This window comes from Bacillus rossius, chromosome 5 (genome assembly GCF_032445375.1).
Source record: "Bacillus rossius redtenbacheri isolate Brsri chromosome 5, Brsri_v3, whole genome shotgun sequence".
Lineage (NCBI taxonomy): Eukaryota > Metazoa > Arthropoda > Insecta > Phasmatodea > Bacillidae > Bacillus > Bacillus rossius.
Window position 1 is genome coordinate 33859731 of NC_086333.1, and position 17221 is coordinate 33876951.

General features: G+C 36.7%; 1 protein-coding gene across 1 annotated transcript in view; it reads left to right on the plus strand.

The window, feature by feature from the left end:
* The window catches only part of LOC134531692 (teneurin-a), a 1284829-nt gene that overhangs the window by 409437 nt on the left and 858171 nt on the right, over window positions 1-17221 (plus strand). The window lies entirely within an intron of this gene.

The following is a 17221-nucleotide window of genomic DNA, read 5'->3' on the forward strand; positions in this document are numbered from 1 at the left end:
AGCCTGCGTACAAGCTAGAGGACAACGATGAATCTACCATCCTAAGGAAGAGTGATCTGCATTACCACAATAATTTTCTTGGCTCTTCCGATCTCGACAAAGAACTTAAATTGAAGGAGGTTGATGATTTACGGAAGAATGAAGACAATGGAAGAATCCTTAACGTGAAAAGTGAGAATATATTCCAGCCGAATTCAAGTAGATCTTTCCTACTTTGTAAAAATGATGGACTCCTAAAAAGGAAGCATGAAGACGATGAAGACGCTTCAACATCATCAACATCGAAATATTACGGAAAATTGGGTGAAGACGATTCCTTCTACGGTGATTGTTACAGTGACTCTGAGGCTGATGACAAAGACATAGACTATGATGAAGCACCTAAAGCTGCCAAGATCGAAGAATGTGGCGGTGTCCTGAGACCGAAACGGTGGAAACGACGTGATATATTAAATAAATCTGATCAAGCTTGTGATGATCACCGTCTCAAACATAAAAGTTACCCTGAGGTTGGTGGTAAAATGGAAGACACCAGAGATCATAATATTTATAAAGGTGCAAGGAAGATGGTGGTAGAAGAGATTGATTACACATCATGGAAAGATCCGAACATATTGGTTGACCGGCTAAGACTTCTACATGGTTCGCTTTGTGCAGGAAACTATTCGTGCATCAAAGAAATATCCTTCATACTCAAGGAACTGAGGAATGCTGGCTACATACAATAATGGCTTGTTTTACTTGCATTTGTATAATGTAAAGCAATAAAATAAACAATTTAAATTATAAGAATTTAATGTTTTTATTTCTTGTATTCTGATTTCTAAGACTTAGATCTCGTAACTTGTGCTTCCTTGTTGCCTTTTTTTTTTTTTTGTTGATGGAGCTTCCAAATGTGCTGCCTTTTCGATGATGGTGCTTCCAAATGTGCTGCCTTTTCGTTGTCGGTGCTTCCAAATGTGCTGCCTTTTCGTTGTCGGTGCTTCCAAATGTGCTGTCTTTTCGATGATGGTGCTTCCAAATGTGCTGCCTTTTCGTTGTCGGTGCTTCCAAATGTGCTGCCTTTTCGTTGTCGGTGTATCCAAATGTGCTGCCTTTTCGTAGTCGGTGCTTCCAAATGTGCTGCCTTTTCGTTGTCGGTGCTTCCAAATGTGCTGCCTTTTCGTTGTCGGAGCTTCCAAATGTGCTGCCTTTTCGTAGGCGGTGCTTCCAAATGTGCTGCCTTTTCGTAGTCGGTGCTTCCAAATGTGCTGCCTTTGCGTTGTCGGTGCTTCCAACTGTGCTGCCTTTTCGTTGTCGGTGCTTCCAAATGTGCTGCCTTTTCGTTGTCGGTGCTGCCAAATGTGCTGCCTTTTCGTTGTCGGTGCTGCCAAATGTGCTGCCTTTTCGTTGTCGGTGCTGCCAAATGTGCTGCCTTTTCGTTGTCGGTGCTTCCAAATGTGCTGCCTTTTCGTAGTCGGTGCTTCCAAATGTGCTGCCTTTTTGTTGTCGGTGCTTCCAAATTTGCTGCCTTTTCGTTGTCGGTGCTTCCAAATGTGCTGCCTTTTCGTAGGCGGTGCTTCCAAATGTGCTGCTTTTTCGTAGTCGGTGCTTCCAAATGTGCTGCCTTTGCGTTGTCGGTGCTTCCAAATGTGCTGCCTTTTCGTTGTCGGTGCTGCCAAATGTGCTGCCTTTTCGTAGTCGGTGCTTCCAATTTTTTTTTTTTTCCTTTTTTGAAGGTGCTTCCAAGTGTGCTTCCTTTTTTTTTTGATGGTGCTTCCAATTTTTTTTTTCCTTTTTTGAAGGTGCTTCCAAGTGTGCTTCCTTTTTTTTTGATGGTGCTTCTATTTTTTTAATGTTGTTTTGACTCTAGTATTTTAGTAAAATGTTCTTGGTTTGACTATCGTATTATTCCATACGGTGCATGTATATAAGCGAGTCCTAGACAGCAGGACGCTCAGTTTTGTTACTGACGTCGACGGTGTACGGATCATCTAGTTTGTTTCTTCTGGTGCATAAGACGTGTAATTGCTTGTTCTTGAGACTTCGATTGCATCTTTGCCGACTTTAACGTTGTACTCGATGGAGGATGTACCATCGACTACGGGAACCATGACGTCGGCGCCGACGATGTTGGAGCAGATCCCGTTGGCAACGTCTCTGACAACACTGGAGGAGACTTCGATATGTACTGTTCCACCATTAGCTGAAGTTTCATCAGCATTGAATACTTCAATAAATGAAGAGCGTACTTCGCATCAGTGCAAATACTGTGGTGTATCATTTACTATCACCTCAAATGCTCGCAGACATGAAAGAAGCGGTTGTTCTTATAATGTTCAAAGAATACAATTTCAGTGCAATAAGTGCAATAAACTAATTTCACGTCTCGATAGCTTACATCGTCATTATAAAAAATGCTCCGAGACGTATAATGATCATGGTTATTGATTTGACTCATGTGTTGTACCGGCTAATGAGACTATATAAGTGATATGAACTTCAGTCCGTCTCTGGCTGCGTTGATGACCGGATCGGATAGACATTTAAAGTCATGTAAAAGGCTTAGTCCGTACAATAAGAAGACTGTTTGAATCGAGGAATCCAAAAGGCTTTAGTAATTTGTCAGTGTTTTTTTTTTGTACTTGTAGTAGTGTATTGAATTTATGTAATAACATTTTTTTAAAAGAACTTGTGGTGTTTTTATTTTCTCAAACCTAACACTTTTTTAGTATTTTTTTAAATTAAAGTTGTTTTGTATCGGCCAGGGATCGAACCAAGGACCTAAGTCGATCTAATCAATCATCATTTAGATTACAAATTTATTTAATGAATTTTGAACTTTATCCGAATCTCTAGCATTAAAATTACGAATTTACAATATGGTGGTCTTGATGTCTGATAGGATGATGGTAGTAGATGATTTAAAGTCTCTTTAATAATGTTGAACGTGGTTTATTGAAATTATTATTTTTTTTACATAAAATTAAACATTATTGCATCGATCGGGTATCAAACCAAGGACAGGAATCGATCGAATCAATATGTAAATTAATGAGTGATTTATTTAATGAATTTTGGAATTTTTCCCGAATTTATAGCTAAATAATTACAAAATTCCAAGATGGCGTCCAAATTTCAAGATGGTGGGTGTCACAGCAATAATAAATGATTACTGCACTCTGGCGGGTACGAATTAAACTAACATGGCATCAGCGCACTCTCGCCGATGAAAACAAGATGGTGGTCTCCAGCAATGAAGACAAGATGGCGGACATGACGTCATACTAGGTGACGTTATATATGCTTTGAAAAAAAAAAAGTGTTGGGAGTCAGTCTGCCTGCAGCCACTGTGAGGAAGGATCGGTCGCCATTTTTAATTTTTTTTGCCCTCGTCGGGTTCGAACCGAGGACTCCGAACTCCGTGTCTAAAAAGTACAATTTTTAAAAAAAAATATATTAAAATTTTATTAATTTAATTTTTTTATAATTTTTAAAAAAATTTCATTAAAATCGAATAATAAATAAAAAAGTTAAAGATGGCGGGCGTAACGGAAAATGCAACGGTGACGTCATAATCCTATAAATGGCTTAACTGAGGCTTGAGTTAAGGATGCTTAAGCCAGTTTTAGGAATTTTCAGCCGCTGGGATTTTTAAGGACTAAAAACGGGAATTTTTCCCTCGAAACGGGAAATTTTTCCCTCGAAAAGAGGAATTTTTTGAGATTTTTTGGCGGAATTTTTTTTCACAAAAATGGAAATTTTGGCGAATTTTGAGGAATTTTGGGCAAATTTTGCCCAATTTTGGCGGATTTTGGCGATTTTTGAGGATCAAATTAAAGGTCAAGGTGAAAGGTCAAGGTCAAGGTCATCCAAGATGGCCGCCGTGACGTCACAATCCAAGATGGCTGGTGTCACCACAGGCACCACAGCCTGAAGCCTGTGCCAGAAGCCCCATTCCTATACTACTCATGACCGCTTTACAGCCGCGAAGTAAAATACTCGGTGCTCCGGCAACATCGCGCGAGCCGTGGGGTTCGTGGTAGTAGTTCCCCGGCCGTGAATCCAGGCGTGGCCGCCCCTCTTTCGCGCACTTCGGGGCGCGCGATTTTACAACCCTTCAGCGCGTGTTTGCACGCTGGTGCGGCGTGGACCTTTTTTTTTCTTTTTCCATCCCTTCACTCACACGCCCATGAAATTCGCGTATTTCTTCTGGAAGGCACAAAAAAAAAATTTCCCACACCAGCAACTCTCCTCATTTCCTGCTGTTTACTCTGGACCGCGAGTTCTCTTTCCTCGCGTCCAAACCTTTTTTCCCCTGAGCACGGCGCAAACACATAAGCGTGCGTCTGTGTTGATTTAGCATGCGCGTGTCTGCGCGTGTCTGTGAGGGCGCGTGTGGGACGTGTGGTCGTCTCTGCGTCCCTCCGCGCGCCAGACGAACTTCCCGCTCCCACGACACGACGGGATAAAACCGGGACTCGGAACCGAGAGCTGTTCCACGAGCAGACTGCAAGCCACCCTCTCCAAGGAGGGTTCTTTCTATCTCCCTCTTCCCTTCACCCCCACCACCAAACAGGAAACACTCCTTCCTCATTCGCTGCCCCACCCTTCTCTCCGCGAATCACATTCCTTCCTTGACGGGAAGTCCCTGCGAACAACTCAATTCCTGACGCAAAGTCGTCGTCGTCGTCGTCGTCGTCGTCGTCGTCCTTTCGACGAGGGCCACTTTGTGTCGCAGACGGAGAAAATAAATAAAAATAAAAAAAGGTACGTGTAGAAGCGCGAGGTATCGATCTTCAGTGCCGATGCGCGTCGAGTTTCTCCCAACCTGCGTCGCCAACTTCACCTGCTCTGCGGCGGGTTGCTCCGGCTCCCGAGAACAGTTCACTGCCGAGTGGTGATGTTTGTCTCTGTGCTAACCTCTCTCGCACGGTCCCCCCCCCCCTTTCCCTTCCTCCACACACCGGCCAAAGCCACAGCCGCGCTGCGCATGTGTGGCTCTAGACTCACACACCTAGCTTTAAGAGGCTTCTGGCGAGGGGAATACAAAGTCTGACTGTGAACCTTATTTTTTTAACCATTAGAGTTACATTCACAACACTAGAGTTTTGAAGGCCGTGGTTTTACGAAGTCCCGTTTTGTTGTTTTAGGCACAGTGGAACTTTGAAAGCGGAGCGGACTTTCATAAAACATTCACAGTATCCCAGAATGTAACGTCAAAGACGAGAACACTGACTTGACCAATAAATAACGGTTGTGAATAAAATAAGTGTCGTAAGTTTTTCAGTTATAGTTTTTTTTAAGTTTTATAATCTTGAATCAATACACAATTATTAGAGACTGTAAGTAAAAATTGAAATTTTATATTATTTGATTTGCATTTAATTCCGAGTAACTTTCTTTAAATAGTAATTTAAAATTAAAATAATAAAGCTCCGATGTCCGGGAAGAATTTTTTCTTAAACATTTAAACAAATGGTTTTGATCAAATAATGCAAACCATTCGTACTCTAAAAAACGATTTATGCTAAATTGCCAAGTTATTTTTAAAAATGACTTATTTAAGCAATATTTAAAATAACAAAACTTAGTACTTTTTTGAAATTATAATTGTTTTACAAAACGACCAATTAAAAAAAAATGGCCGTGCCTAAATAGATAACACAATAAATAGATACTATTAAAATTTTGAATTCAATAACTCTGTATGTGACGGACAGCGAAGTTTTTTTTACAAGAGTTAGAGTGAGACAGGTATTAGTATTATATAAATGTATGTCCAAGCTCTGGAGTTGGTGTGACAATTGGGTTTGTCAGCCGCCATCTTGGATTTTTACGTTACGGCAATCTTAGATGACATTGACATTGATCCCGGCGACCATTCTGGATCCACTATCTTGGATTCCGCCATTTTCAATTTCTAATCAGCCATTTTGTTTTCCACCATTTTGAATTATGACGTAAGCGTTACAATTTTCGTCATGACCACCATCTTAAAAATCCGTATTTATTATCAAAAAAATTAGAGAAAAAATTATAAATTTATAAAAAAAGTAATAATCAAATATTTAAAATAAAAAATTTAAAAAATCACATCAAGAAGCATGGAGTTCTTGGTTTGAGCCCAGTGAGGGCAAAACAAATGGTGACTTATCCTTCCTCCACAGAAGCCACCGACAGAATGACCTCCCACCACTAATGCCAAGTTATATATATCGCCAGCTAGTATGAAATCACGTCCGCTATCTTGTTTTTGTTTGCTAAAGTGAACTGCCGCCATGTTAGTTTAATTTTGTCTTTTAGAGTGCAGTAATCAATTATTACTGTGGCGCCTGCCATTTTAAAATTTGGGCACCATCTTGGAAGTTTGTAATTATTTAGCTATAAATTCGGTAAAATATCAAAACTCATTCAAAAATCTGCAATTAATATACTCATTGATTTGATCGGTTCCTGTCTATTTTTGGTTCTTGATCGATGAAAAACATTTAATAATGGATAGTCTTAAAAAAAAAGCTTAAATTCTTCTACTTCCAGAATCCAGTCAGCCGATTTTGACATATATTAACCGTAATATTGAAGTTCTCTAACTATTCAACTATAAATTCGGGAAAAATTCACAAAGTTACTAACAAAAACTTACTTATTTACTGATTGAATTGATACATTTCTGTCCTTTCATGTTAGAATTTGGAAAACAGGTTCGAAAAGGATATCCCAATCAAAAGCATGGCCTTAGCTGTAAAAAAATTGTGCTAATAAAAGAAATATTTGAATTGCATTTTCCTTAAACTTAATTCTATATTTTTTTTCCGCACCAAGGCCATAAATTCTGTTCTCCTAAGCGTCAACGGCAGCAGTCTTAACTAAGCAGTGAAGTTTCTCGTTCAAACGCGCCTGCAAAATTTTATCAGTCGCTGGTTTCTTTATGGATTTACGCTACAAACACACCGACCATGTGTGGAGACTTTTCACATTCCAGTAAATAATTTATTTTACAAGATGGTAAAAGCATTTGCGAGCCGGCAGATGTGCGCGCGGGATGTCAAACTCTTGACTCCGGGGTAGCAAATGGAAACCGAGCGAGAGGGCAATATTTAGACGAGCAGTATAAATAAACACCTCGCCTGGCATCGGCGTGGCATCTCCTGTACGTCTGGAAAAAAAAATCCTCCAGACGGATGTCTTTGTGCCACACAAACCATCACACATATTGTTAACAGTTGCCTGTTCAAAATTCACTCCTGTTTATTTATGGGGGGACATTGATATTTATCTAGCATCTGCTGCAACTGTCTGGCGTTTAGTTTTCAGGGCCGATGAATGATGAAAGCACTCCCTGTTTCACGAGTCCCGTTTTTTTTGTCGGCGATGCTATCTGTGACCCGTGGCATAACGGACCTCATTGTTTATAGCTTAAGTCACGTCAGGTGGTTTTATTGAAATAAAACAGAGTGCCTTTCCTACATTAAACTTGAAATTTTTGCTTGTCAAGAGGCATTATCTTATCCTGTCTTGTGCAATTAACTATTTTTATATTTATTAATACATTTCGTCTACGTCCCATAAAAATGTTCCGTAACTTTATAGAGCTGCCCTTCAAAAGCTTAAATTAAAAATGTCTTAAAACATTAAAAGACTTAATGATCAGTTTAACCTCACTTCCTCCCATAGAAAAGGTGCTGAATTCATCATTGTTTCCAAGATATTTTTAGAACTACAATAACAATAATATTGTTCGTAAAGCTTTTAATTAATCAATTTTTTCATAATTTGGCGTTGATGTTTCTGGTCGATTAATATTACTGCCAGAATAATTGAGGGTTTTATGATATTTTTTAAGCATATTCACTAATGGAAGCAACGATAATCCTTAATGATAAAATACTTTTTTAAGAATACCTACTTCATCGTATAATAGACGATCTCGGATAGATGAACATTTGTTGAACAACTCAATGTTTAAGTTGCATGTATATTTAGTAAATCCAGTGGGCAGAATTAAAATAATGTAATGCCCAAGAAAATTGTGCACTTAGGTGTTTAATAAAGATCACTAAAACATTAAATTAACTCTTTTTTTTTTTTGCTTGGAATTACCGTCTCGCCTACAGCAAGTCACCGGATCGAATAAATTATACAATTCAGTTGGAGGTTACAGGACAAAGAATCGGTCACGGCTCACAGCGAAAGGTAACTTCACAGTAATTGTCTGGAGTTATTTCAGGGAAACCATGGAAAACTGGAATTAGAATAGCCACACCTGGTTTCAAATCCGCGTCCTCCGGAAAGTAATCTTACCACTTAACTCTCTCGTTACAATCAAACGGTTTGTAACTACGGTTAATCTGAAAGTTATAATTGTGGATCGCAAATAATATTATATCAATGGTATTCAAACATTTATCTAAGATAAATAAATGCTAACACAAGAAAATCAAACCCAAAATTAATCAGTTCACCATTAACTAGCTACCCTATCGCTGCTTGTCTCACGAAAGTATTGCGTATTCCTAAGAAAAGTATATCATACGAATTCGGAACATCCTTTGGTGAAGCAATATAAAGGTCATGTTTAAAAATTGTCATTCATTATAAAACCATTCAGATCTGGAATTTCGATAGTTGTTTCGTTAACCAGACTTTTTTATTTTTAATAATGATACTCTGTGTTTATTTTTTATTTCTGATTTAAAGTAATCCAAATTGTATATAAACATGATAAATAACACATTAACTTCCCACGCATTCTATCAAAACAAAAAATTAAAAAAAATGAAACACGCACCTGATTCTTCATCATGACGATTGGCAGTTTTACTTTATTTGGATTTAATCATAGACTCAATAAAATTGTACCATTTTTTATTCAGTTTATCAAGAATAATCTTTTTAAAATTTGTAACACATGACATTTTAATCTTTAAAGTATATGACAGATATGTTATTGGGTTCATACATGCTTGAACATAATTAAACAAAATTCACGAAACCCACGCTTTTTTTCTCTCTTTTTCCTGCCGAAGTATAAAAGATAAAATTAAAGCCTTGTCTTTAATGTCATGGAAACAGAATAAATGAATATTCATACCCACGCTTCTGTGGATTCTGTTATCCTCATTGCCGTAATAAAGCTAAACGATCCAATTTACATCACCTTGGGGGCAAAATAAAAACGTGTAAAAATAATTTAATCATTTTAATTTCTGTTAACAATTTCAAATATTGTGAGGTTCTTTTAAAAAACCATACGACCCTTTTACCTCAGAAGAAACAGAAAAACAAAAATTATGAAATACAGGATTAAAATGTTTTTGCGTGTTTGTAATTTACAAATTCTCACCTCTCGCATTTGTATGTTAAGATATTTAATTATTGTTATTTTATAAAACTAAATATACCCCCTTATACCCCACAAGAGGGGAAATTTAAGAAAGTTTTATATAAACGTTTGTAGTTTTTTATATTTATAATTCAAAACAAACTTTTGAGCTTCAATTTGATCAGCATTGAAGGTATTGATTTTTATAGAAAATATAAATTTCATAGCTAGTATTTAAATTAACAAAATTTTAATACGGTTCATATTTTAATATATTAAATGCATGCTCAGGGACTTATTTTCTTATTAGTACATTTATTATAAAATGACTGTCGGTAAACATCCTTGAAGGTGAAATTTAAGGAACGATAAAGAAAAGTTTAATATTTTAGTATAGTAATTATTTATACGTAATATCTCTATATCAGCTTGATAAGCTTCGAAATTGTATTTAATAAATCTAAAATTTGTATCTTTTCACACCAACGTATCCATATAAATGGAAAGCTTATAAAAAGTAACACTACTTTACATTTCATGCATTCGATCGTTCTGATCTATTAATTTGCCGTTTTATTTTCTCAGGAGTTAAATATTTTAGTTATTCAAAACTAAAATTTCCCTCTTTTCAAGTTAACAGACGTCAAAATTCGAAAATAGAATACTTTTAATCAGGTTACTCCTCATGTGTAGTTATAAGAGGAGCAGTTTTACAGGACGCTTCTAGGGTACCTCTCCGGAGTGCTCGCCCCAGCTGGTTTCAGTGCTAAGTGTTTTATTTCCTCTAGTAGATTCGAAGATGTATTAAATTGTTCATGCAACTGAACTAACATTTTTTATCCGCCAAAGTGATAGAATTTCGGAAAATTATGAAAAGCGGATGTGTGTGTTTGTTATTCGTCTCCAATATCTCAACTTTCGCTTGATTAACTTTGTAAATATGATTTTCAATACGTTAAACCGTAGCTACACATTTTCGCCTTGGGGGATGGCATTTTGTAATTATGTCATTTTGAAAGCATGATACAGAGTACACTATAAGTTTGATGTTCAATACGATAGTTTTCAATTAGGAACATCAGTCCGAGATCTCACGGAGCAGACCACTGGAGACTAGCGCCACTCGAACCACGTCTCTAGTATCGCTGCGCGTGTCTCATCACGAGACACTAACCATTCAGATGAACTATGAATAGTGAATGCTGTAAGCTTCACTGATAAGTTAGCAACTTCTACAAATGCACAGTATGTTTGAAGAAGTGCGTGTTTACTTTTGTTTTATCGGGTTTTATATTTTATATATTTAAACATTAATTTTTAGGTGTTTCAATTTCAGATGCACAAATTTGCCTAGTAGCCATTGAAAAACCTAAAACTGTATTTATCTCTAGTGCCTTGCAGACACACAAAATAAAAATTAAGATATTGTTTCACATTTAATTTACAATATGTTCCTTGTGTGAACTGCACAGGATATGTCTCGTGAACACACAAAAAATAATTTACGGCTTACATTAAGAAACTTCAATTATATTTCCATTGTTTCATACTTAACGAAGACATTATATTTCGTTCATACACGACACTATTAAAAAATAAAATAAGCTTTTATTTGTTTAGCAGTATTTGACCGTTTGTTAGCGTAAAGTTCATATAAATAGCTACTGTTTGGTATTAAATTATTTAGTGTCGCCATGCTGTTTGTGTGGAACGCCCGAGATGGAGGTTGATAAGAGAAGAGGTGGGGAATCGTTATACCCGGATACTGCTGAGAGATGCGGACCCTCGTACCGATACACTGTAAAAAAATATTTGTACTTTTATAAGGAAAGCCCTTGAAAACTGAGTTGCCACCGATATCACATGTAAAATTACATGACAGAGCTTTGAACCGTCTGTAATTTTTTAAATCTCTGCCTTGAAGTTTCACAACTGCAACCTTTTACAACCGTCGGCAAACTGAGTTTCAAAGGACTTTCCTTGTAAATTTACAAAAAAAAATGTTACAGTGTAGTACACTTAGATCAGCAGTTCAAACACTTCTCGATCAACTGGTTTGTTTCGATCGGCCAGCGAGCAGTATGTCGGAATCGATATCGAAAGCTTACGACAGACTATACGAGAAACTGAGAACGAACCCCGTGCAGCGGGTACCGAACCACGCGGTGCTCGGCCTTGAGACGTCTCCGCCGGGACTGCGGGGACATATTCTCTCCACAGTCGGTGCGGAGGGAGGCGTTCCGTTACTCAATCAGCTGCGTGAAAGTCATGTCGCCTCATTACTCTGACGGCCGACCTCGTGTATGTTTTGAGGAACTGAAAAACAAGGAGAAATTTAACGTGATCTCTTCATATATTTGTGTAAATAATATTTGAGTGTGGTTTAACAAGTTCTAATATTGTTTTACCTACGTAAAAAAAGAGTACTTAGTATATTTATATGCCTACTATGATTGAAATTCATCAACGCTGTCATTTAAAATAGTATAACAGAAATTGATTGATCCTGATCTCAAATAAATAAAAACGATTAAACTTTTAAGTTTAAAGTGACTTGGTGTGTGTGTAGGTGTGTGTTAAATTCCGGATAGGGCACAACGTGTTTAACTTGAAGGCTAGGTTTGTTTCCTATACTTGTAAACGTTCACCCACGTAGCCTATGGCAAAAAGGTAGCTTAAATAAATCATATTAAGAATGAAATTATTAAATTTTATCCTTTCACATATAAAATTGGTATCTAGCAACGGTTCATGAGATCCAGATTATGATGAACGTGCAAGATTTTTTCAGTGAAACAACCGTCAAAATAAATTGTATCTAAATATTTCATGGGAAAGTACAATTTCAAATGGCAAACAAACAAGGTATAAGGACGTATAATTTGACTCAACAGGTTTTACATGATGGTGATGACACATGGAGTAGAGTACTACGTTAGAAACGGGATTAACATCTAATTGCAGTAGGTATAAATGATAGACAATAAGCATATAATTCTGTAACTTATTGATTTAGATTTGTAATTCGTAAATTTATTTTGAAATTAGTTTTGGTGATTGATTATCAATCATAAAATAATTTCCCGAAGTTTATTCAGAAGCATAAAAAATCAAACTTGTTCAAGCGGTGTTGTGTTTTTCAGGACGCTTGAAACGTCAAGTTTTGAATCGTTTCGGTCCGTTGCGAACAAGCAGATGGACGTGTCTGAGGAGTCAGCCAGTAACCACCCGTGCGTGTAACGACGGGGGAACGGGGCGCACGCGGTGGAAGAGACCGCCGCTAGGAGTGCTGCATCTCCGCCGGGTCACAAATGGCGTCATTAAGGCGCTGCTATTCGCGCCGCGCGAGGCGGCAGCCGTATCGCCGGCAGACGCCGATCTAATTCGACGTCGCGGGAGGATTGGATTAGGGACTTCCATCGGCTCCGGCCCGAGTTTACGAACAAGGTAACTCACTCTAGAGTTAATTGCGTGGACGGGCCTTGAAGGTCCGCCCCCTCCCCACGGGTCCAGCGCTCAGCCGGGTTCGTGCCTCTTCGGTGTTCTGCGCTCGGACCTCGCTCTCTCCCAGGACTTCTCCCCGCGCGCGGCCTTGCATTTGCGTCGTCCATTACTCGCACGTGCCAACCCGTCCCCATAAAACATGTGAAACAGGATAAGCACGCGCAAACATTTCGCTGTTGCCATCTACTTGTGTAATGTGTAACGCTTGTCACCTACTTCTCAGGCCGTTCAAATTTAACGACTTCAACTTGTTTATGCATTTCACCCAAACAACGTACTTGCGAGATATTTTATTTTTAATATGCCTGTTTACACTAGTAATCAACTAAAAATTATATTCAGCTTATTGGGATAAAATTTCTTGTTACGGAGGTGCCTCCCATTTCAGGTCATGATTTTATATTTATATTTATCACTGATCAACTTTCAGACTTTTTCAATTGTTTAACTTTAACGAAATGAAAAATACATACAGTGCATAATTTTTACATAATAAGCTACCAATGTTACATTTTTAACGTTTTTGGGCTGTACAAATAATGAGAATTTGATTTATTGCAGAACTGAAACGTTTTAGGTTTAATTGCAATGCTACTGGCTACTTCAAGAAATGGTTTGAATTTCTTTCAGAAAATATTAATTAATTTTACCTGGCGTTTCAAAATTCTCAAATTTCTTATCATTTTTACAGCCAAGAAAAATGAAATGAGTTTTTGTGATAGAAATGCAAACCATATCATGAAGTAGCCAGTGGCATTGCGGTTAAACATAAAAAGTTTCAGTTCTGCAATAAACTAAATTCTCCTTATTTGAACAACCCAAAAACTTTAAATATGTAACTTTGGCAGCTAATTATGCAAAAAGTATGCGTGTTTATATTTTTTCATTTCGTGAAAGTTAAACAGCTGAAAAAGTCTAGAAGTTGATCAGTGATTAATATAAATATAAAATCATGACCTGAAATAGGAGGCACCCCTTAAGATAAAAAAGTGGCTTCATCTATTTTATTTCTAAAGGAGGATGGCCTTATCGAAAAAGTTTTCAAAAGTGTAAGTATTATTTCACAAGAAACAATATTCACCCGTTTATTGCTTATCCGAAAGATGTCTCCAATTTTTTCTTTAAGTAAAATATAATGGGAACATAACTACCCTTAATAAAAATTTTAAGAAAGAAGTTGTGAAGATATTTTCGTTTATTTTCACCTAAGGAAATATCTGCCAGTGTGGTCGTTGTTGTATGGAAACTATTTCTGTACTGAAAATGTTTACACATTACAAATTTTCAAACCACATACCCGCACAAAACCAACCTTGAGACAAGAAATTCAGTTTCCCTTTAAAGCATGAACGAATGCTAAATTTGTAGACTTCGCAGTGTATTTTCTTCGAAAATGTTACGTTTCAACTGGAACTAGAGTCGACTTAATGGTAAAACATTTCTAAGCAAACGTAATTTTTAACAGTAGCTATCATACAAATTTTTAGATAATTTAATAACACGATATCACGATAAATTAAAGTAATTGTCTATAAGAGTGACATTTGGATGGATCACGGCGTGTTGGGGAGCTAGTACTGCAGGAGCGTTAAGGGCGACACTGACCTGCACGTCAGAAGCCTTGTCACCCTTACGTGCAAGTTGCTTACCTGGCGTGCAGTATAACCGCCGAAGCTGCGAATCCATCGTTCCACGACCTAATAGTGAACATAACAGCGCGATGCTTGCCAGTACACTGCATCATATATACCGCACGGGAAATAGTTTTACTTTTTAAGATGTTTTAAAACACTCGTTTCGCCCAATTCTCCTCTTCTCGGGCATTTTTTTTTTGAGAGGTGACTAAAAATAAGAGTCAAAAATCATTATTTGAACTAATGACTCTATCTGAACTCTATCTTTGCTTAACAATGAGAAGTTCACAAGCTAGTTTAATCAGTTTTTGAATTTGTTGTGATTTTTTTATTAATTTTTTATTAATTTTTTTCTGTAAGTTTATGACAACCAAAAAAACTTGTGGCGGTTTTCTCCGTGTGCTTCCGATTATTATTGTCAATATTATGGTGGTTTTATCCGTGTGCTCCTGATTATTCTTGACAATATTATGGTGGTTTTCTCCGTGTGCTCCTGAATATTCTTGTCAATATTTTGATGGTTTTCTCCGTGTGCTCCTGATTATACTTAAAAATATTTTGATGATTTTCTGCAAGTGCTTCTTGTTACAGATGAGCAATTGATCTCTTCATGAAGGATTTTTTTTATTTAATGAGTCATGTTAATTTATTTAAGGTTACATTTAATTAGTGAATTTCTGCTACTTAATCAACACTTGTAATATTTTTATCAGGTGGAAATTAAAAAAAATATCATTTCTCAGTCAAATAATAATCTCTGAGATATCTAAGAAGCACTAACAGGAAGGACGGACTTCCTTCTCCTTGGAGTCTAGCGAAGCCATCCTTCTTTTGCGATCGTTAGTGAGCATCCCGCATCCCGCATAAAAGAACTAAATATTATTTACCTGCAAGCAACATGTGGCGACATCTGTTGTTGAAAATCAGAACTACATGCATAAAGTACTTTTGCATGAGATATATTAATTTTCGCTGATGAAATTGAAAAAAATTATATTTAAGTAATGGATCTAATTTAAAAAACACTCAATTGGTATCTGGCATTAGTCTCAGTAACTAATATGAATTCCGATTTGGGATCTGACGCTGTATCGAAAGAACATAGGTGTTGTGACAACTGGTTGTTTGTTTATTATTATTTTATTTGAATTTGATTTGACTTGTTACTGCTACCAAATTATAATGAAATAAATATTGATATTATAAAATTATTTGTTTATGTAAGTAAAATGCTTGACTGGAAACGTGTCAGGGTAAACCAGCTTCACAACAGAATACACCTCATCAATTATAATTACGTAAGTCCAGAGGAACTTAGTTTAGTAAATGACAACAACATACGTATCTTCATCTATTAGTGGTGATATATTTAGTTAGAAAATACATTTAAACTAAACAAAAAAACAATGACTCATCTGAAGAGGTAAACAAAAGTCATAAAATTATCATTAAAATGGAATATTTGTTATCAATAGTAAACCTAGGGTGCACCCAAATTACAGGCTAATAATGTTAAAAATTACTTTATATTAGTTATTTAGTTTTTCTAATAAATTTAAATATCATGTTATATCCATAATTAGGATTTTACTAATTGAGTCTATAACTTTACATGTAGATTAAAAACTTCTTCAGGAACAAAACAAAACATATTACAAAAATACTTCATTTAAGTAATTAAAGTCCTTTTTTGGAAACATTAGGTAATTAAAATCTTTTGCCCAACATTAGGCGACGAAAGTATTTTTCTTTTGTAAGCGTTAGGTGACGAAACGTTTAGACGACAAACAATAATAATAAATCATTAAAAAAAGAACGGACTTAGCTGAAGATGATAAATATCCGTGACATGTTCAAGACGAGAACATGTACAGCAGCCGGCGCAGAACCATGCTTCCCGGGCCGACAGGACGTAGATTCAATACAAAATGTTTGAAGGTAGGTTAAAGAATAACCCAAAAGTAAAGAAATTGAAGAGGATCCAAAACGTTAACCTCCTGCAACATAAGGTTGCAGAGAAACAAAAATTAAATTTAAAAAAAAAGGCAACAACAAAAAATACTATCTCTCTCTCTCATGCTTTCTCGTGACTTACCGAAATCGGAGGCTGAAGAAATTTACACTGACTTTACGTCATCTTGTAGAACCAAATAAAAACACCACTTCTACGTGAGATGTCTACCCAAAAAATATATATATATGGTGCAAAAAGGTACATTAATCAACCACCATCACTGACTGGAGCCATCTTGGCGAATGCCGAGAACAACGGACGAAGCGGGTAAGTAATTCTAAAACAATGGAGCATCGGAAGCTTACCGAACTGCCACCAGGTTGCGTGGATGGTACTAAAAAAAAGCTCCAGGAAAAAAAATGGTCTAGAGTACAGATTTTTTATATGAAATCACGTGAAGAAGCGAGGAGAAACTGCAAGCAACTGCTGACAATCACGTGGACAGCACGCCGGGACACGGCGGACAGGCGGGCGTTACTAAAAACTCTTAGGCTAGCACAGAACATCCGGCGAACAAATGGAAGGTTTTGACTGAAGCCAAACGAAAAATAGAATTGTGTGCTTAATGGAATATAATACAAAAATTTAAAGTAAATATCATTAATAAAATTAAATTAAAAAAAACTAAATTAAGTTTAAAATGTAATTAAACACAAGTAAACATTATAAGACTCAATATAAAATAATTATTAGGTACAGAAAACAAAAATAATTTTACTATTTTACGAGTGCCGAAACATGAAACGGCACAGTGTAAGTTTTGCA